The sequence below is a fragment of the Rhopalosiphum padi genome, chromosome 1 (genome assembly GCF_020882245.1).
Source record: "Rhopalosiphum padi isolate XX-2018 chromosome 1, ASM2088224v1, whole genome shotgun sequence".
NCBI lineage: Eukaryota > Metazoa > Arthropoda > Insecta > Hemiptera > Aphididae > Rhopalosiphum > Rhopalosiphum padi.
The window spans coordinates 59,029,576-59,036,118 of record NC_083597.1 but is presented as its reverse complement, the minus strand read 5'-3'; positions in this window follow the sequence as shown (position 1 = coordinate 59,036,118).

Below are 6,543 nucleotides of genomic sequence, written 5' to 3'. Positions count from 1 at the left end.
ACGCAAAAAAATGATAACAAAAACTCATCAAAGTATTCAAAATAAATTAAAAATATTAACTACTGAATATTATAATGATAATAGAACCATAAATTACTTTTTACATGTAATAAGTATAATAATAAGATATTTAAAATATTCATACAATATATCCATAAAATATTAATATTTTATTTATATAAATACACAGATATTTTTAACTGTTATATTTGTAATTTGTGAATATTATTTGAATGTGTTTTTTTTTGTGTGTTTAAATTTACTATGAATTATAATGTATATTATAATTAGGGCCCGGATTTCAATGCAAAGAGCATATTTTTTTGGTTGATATTACACAATGCTTTCTAAGTACATAATTCGTATTATGTAACGAGCGTTTCAAAGCTACATATTGTATTTTGCATTTTTTTTTGCATATTTCGACATTTTTTCATTTTTAGCATTATTGAGTCAATTTATTGGTTATTAATGCATATTTGTTCAATATACGATAAATAGAAGATATTTAGAGTTTGAACATATTAAACAATATATTATTGTTCAATGCACTGCTCAAAATTTAACAAGTACAATATGCTTATTTAAAATTTTAATTTTACATACATTTTAATATATTTTGGTGTGTTTAGAATGAATAATATTTCCCCAAAACGACCAAAACGTATGCGTGTCAGCATCAAGTCATCATTTTAAATTTTAAATTTTTTTTTTTTTTAATAAAATAATAAATAATAATTATAGCTTATTTATAAACTACAAATTGAATAAAAAAATAAACGGAATTTTAAAGGCATTTTTTCATTTTTGTGGTAAAATGCATTTTTTAATGGCATCTTTGGCTACTTTTTAGAACATATTTGTATAGCCTTAAATGCATTTAAATCCGGGCCCTAATTATAATATTATTAATAAGCCTATATCTATATATCATAATATTTATGTTTTAGTGATAACTTATGTTTTTATTAGATATTTACTATATTTATAATTAATACTCAATTTATCAAGTATGTGTGTATAGTTTTATTTTTAATGTATCCGTGAATATGTTTAAATTTTCTATGACTTATGATATATATTATAAAATAGAGCTTGAAACCTTAATAATTTTTTTTGTTTCGGTAACAATTTAGATTTTAAAAAATACGATTTTGGTACCGGTTTTGATTTCAGTTTTTAAAATATCCGAATACAATTTTTGGTTCCGGTACCGGTAAGCAGTTAACACTGATATTAATCAATTTTATAAAGTTTTTAGTTTTTTTTATTAAAGTACTTTATAGTATTGTAATTTTTATTCTATGCCCTTGTAAATTATAAGTTTCAGTTTTATAAATTAAAAAAATAACTGACATTCATGGTATTAATACCATTGGTATTTTTTTTTTGTGTGTATTATTTTCTTGTTTATTTTTACCATGGGTATTTCTTCCTCGGGTAATTTTTTCTAGATTCGATTATGATGTAGACGATATAGTAGGTAGTCGGAGTAATGTATTTATATGTGTAATATAATGGACGCACGGCAAATACTCGTTCTAACGAAAAAATATGTTAATGTTAACCGACGTGGAATATGTGTGTTGATGCTTAAAAAATAAAATAATGGCCGGTGGCTGTTATTTTTGTCAGCTCTTATAAATGGCGGTATAATTCACACCATTTTGATTTGAATCGGGTGTAATTTTAATTGTCGTATTTTTGTCAACTATAAAATAATAAAGCAAGAAAAATATTTTTGACTAACATTTATGTTCTTAAAGAATCGCCTAGATTGTTTTTAAAATTAATATATCAATCGTTTTTAATCTTCAATACGATAAGTTAGTTTTTCCTAAATGGTAATATTATAACAATAATATTGAAAACAAATCAGGAAACAGAAAAAAATAACATATTTTATATGGTTATGCATTGTGATGATAAAATAAGAGATGCAGATAATGTTATAAAATTATACCCACTCGTCGATTACGTATACAGTAAGCAAATGTCTTGAAAACTTCAAATAATAAATGATTTTAATATATTGTATATTCGTATGTGTTTTATTGTATCGATTGATTTAAAACGATTGAAACCGGTATTGGTGAAATGTAAGTAAAAGCAAGTATAAACAAGTAAATATAAGCAATGTGGTCAGCGTGGTTGATAGGAAGTGGTTTAATGGTGGCGTCGACTACTAACACATTATTTCAATGTAAAAAATAAAAAATAAATAATAAACTATATATATATATATATATGTATATATATATGTTTTAATCCTGTAAATGACGATTAAAATATTGTTTAAAAGAAACAGATTTATTATTATAATTGTAGTGAATTAGAGATTATAACGTATGTACGTCCTAACCAACAATAACTATAAATATTTGTATAATGACATGTCAACATCAGCTGTTTACTTGAATTCGACAAAACGTCGAGTTTACGTTTGGACGATTATAAACTAATAGAAAAAAACAAAATAATGAAATACTCGTTGTTATAATAGCTATTTTTGTTTTTGTTGATGTATAATATAGTGTTTCGACAACGATCGCTATTAACTACTTACAATAATACTTTTTTCTTTTAATATTAAACCGAATTTTACAGTTCCATTTGTTGTAGAAAATATGAATTATTTATTTGATGATTCTTGGATGATGTCCTAGGTTTTCCTATAATTGGTTTGGTTATTTGTTTTCGTTTATTTCTGTTCATATAAATAATCCAATTGGAGAAATTCTGTTGTTGACATAATTATTTATTATACAGTTAATAAAATGTGCTGTATTCATAAATCAAACAAAAATATTTCAAAAATAAATTATTTTTCGTCTTCAATAGTCACACTTTTGAATATTTAAGTTTATGTACCTAGCAGAATAATTTATTTTTTATGCGAGTTTATTGAGTTCAACATAAAAATTAACTTGTTTTACTTTAGATACACTGTTGGACGTTGGTAAATATTCGTCATAATTTTTAAATTGAATAGATATATTAACTTGCTAAACACTGAACTGTAACTGTCCATAACTAGATTGAGCTTAAAAATTATTATTTAGTTTTGGCTGAGGATTCATAAATTTTTTTAAACTAGTAATAAAGGTAAAAAAAAAATAGATTGTAAAATATTAATTAAATTGTTTTGCCTTGTTTAATTTTTGAATTTTAGTTCACTCGATAATATTGCCCGCAATTGGTATCTCTAGACCACTTTAAATATCTTTACAGTTGTATTATAGTTCACACCGCATTTAAACCTAACTCTAATTTGAATAACACATTTCCTTAAATGCATCACTAAAATGGATTTGTATACGATTGCATGCCATGTTTATAATATGCTCTCATCAAGAACCACATCAACAATATGCTAAATTCAAACAAATATAATTTATGATATATAATAATCACTTTAGAATCTAATTTATATCACAGATAGTTTAATTTGCACGTACAACTGAAACACAAATAAAAACACATGCATAATAATATTAATGAACCGAAGTTTGTACATCTAAGATATTGTCATGTTTTTTTGATAAATTATGCAATAGCATATGTTTTAAATTAATTTTCATTTTGATTAGTTTGTAAAAAACAAAAATCTAGGTCAATCAATTAATATTAATTGATGATTTATTAAAATAATAAAAAATACAAGATAAGTATTTTATGGTTATATAAAATGACTTCAATATATTTTGTGATAAATATAAAGGACTCGTGACATTTTATTAAACATATTAATTATCGGTCAACGTTTAATAATTTACATAATGCAAATATATATTATAAACTAAATAAATATGTTCTTCCTTTTAATAAATTTGTTATGTACAATTTTTGATATAAATATTAATACATACACAAAATCAAATTATGTAGTAAAATAAAATTGAAATTGTTTTTAAATACTATTTCCATAATATTATGTAAAGTTGAATAATATATTCGATAAAAATAACTCGGTGGTGCATTTAAAACTTAATATCGATTGTAACAAAAAAATATGTATCTGACACATAATACTATTGCGTGTATGAATATAGGAAAATATTTTTCCAATATCTTATTTATATAAATCGCGTTAAAATTTGAAGTTCTTGACACATATTGGTTACTGCAGAACTTGAAAGCATATATTTTTTTATACAAAAGTTTTAAATAATTTTTAATACTCACGAGTGCCAAATTTGATATGCGTTTTTGAAATTACAATAAAAAATGAGCACGACATCTTGGTGAGGGCGATTAAGTGTCAACAGCGCGTTGAAAGAATACATTTTAAAACCATAAAAGAACAGTTTGAGACGTTTAGTAAATTAGAATATTTTATATTGTAGGTGCATTACAGCAACGCAATAATTTTGTACACGCTGATTTTGTCATTTCCGTATCTTCATAATTAAACCGAGAAATGTCTCGTAAACCACAAAGTGTATTCGCTGCTCATAGCATGCTAAATATTTAATTTATTTAAACTTAGATTTTGTACTTATATCACAAATTGCACCGCATAGAAAATATTCTAAATTGTTGATTATTTGTTTAAATTATATTTAATATTTCATAAGAATTTCTCCGGTTTTAATAAAGAATCAACATTACTAAGTAGTCAAATAAATTTTTGAAAAATTTCATATTATAATATATGCAGATAGTAAAAAACTAATAAATATAGTAAATTAAACAAAACACGTATTATTTTGAAAAATGAAATTTTCATACTGAAACTAGCTGACCATTGCGTTGTTTTGACTTTTTAGGAGTGGTTCGGGGTATTGTTGTCATTATTACACTCTACGTGTAAACCAAATTTCAGCGTCGCACGCATATGGCCGCAATCGCATACAAAAAAGCATTTTCAGTTTTTCCCAAAGTTTTAATTTTCCGGACAACTTTTCCAATTTTTCTTTCCATAAAAACCTTATTCGGACTATTGCAAACATTTAAAAACAAAAATGAGCCCAATGCTCCAATCAGGTGATACGTTTTTAAGTTGCGTGTTTACTAATTAATAGCATTTCATTTAAATATATAAATATATATATTTTTTTTTCATAATACAATTTTGAATGAATTAAACAATGCAATTATAGGTGGATATGATTTACCTGAAGGTTTTTTGTATTACTTTAAGTAATTTTAATTTCAATATCGTTTTAAACAACATTCATGCCTCTTTTCATTTTTATATGTACATGTATACAATACATATTGATAACCTATATTTTAAACATACTTAAACATTCTAACAGTTAAAATATGTTGTATTCAAAATATTACGATGGGAATATGTTCTTTTTTATAGGCACGTAAGAATGTGCTTGTTCAAATAATTATAATGCTATGATAAAATTTAATCACAAATATTTAAATTAAATCTTATGGTTTATTATAAATAATACTATAATATATATAATCATGATGTACAGTATACACCATAATATAGTTATTCCAACAAGGATTTAGTTTAATCTTATGCAGCGTCAAAAACAGTTTTATACTCCTATACATTTATATATCTAAATAGTTTATCTGATGTATGAACATTTGCATCCCCCGTCAGCGGAGGTGAAAAGAAAACTACTTCAGGACTGGAGAGACGGTGATATGTTCTCGAGGGTTAAGTCTGAGGTTGTTCTGAAGATTTATCCCACCAAATTATCTCTAAAATTGCTTTTAACATATTCTGTCTTTAAGATCTTTGGCACCGTTATAGTAAAACGTGTTTTTGTATCAGCATTATGTTTAAACAGTTTTTATTATTGTTGTTAATATTTTAGATTTTGAGCAAAACAAGGAATGTATTAGTTTTACAAATATGTGTGTGTGTTTTTTTTTTAAATTATAATTATTGTCTTACTGTAACATTGATTACATGATATATATGTGTATTTTTTTTACCTATATTGACTTCGAATGATAATAAAAAATTTAAATTTTATATAATATTATGTAATGTTATATAGGTGACACCTATTATTAAACAAACGATGATAGTAATATTTTTAATGAAATATATTTGTTCAAAAATAAAATTACCTATTTTAGAAAGCAAAAATCTTGCTAAATCCTTAAAGTAGTATACTTGTATGAATTGATTAATTATTATTTAAGCATTTATTGATGTTGATCAATCAGTTTCCTTTGCTCAGAAATAGGTTTTCGTATACTTATCATTGTTGAATGTTAAAATCATTTGATATTAATTAACACATCCATTATAACCACCTACCAAATGACAAGTTACACACAAATCCCTCTATTTAGTAAAAGTAAGATCCCGGTTGTTTTTTTTTTTTTTTACTTTAATATTCTACATTTGTGGTGGATTTCTCTTAAATATATTATAATAGTAACGCTATCGTCCTCTCCTATATAAAATAATAATATATTACATATAGCTATAATGTAGATACACAATACACATATACAGATTATATATAAATATGCGTGTGTGTGTTTTAAACATAATATACAGAGATATTTTGCCAATTCGATTCAGAGAATAGGTCCAAAATGCGTAGTCGGCACTTA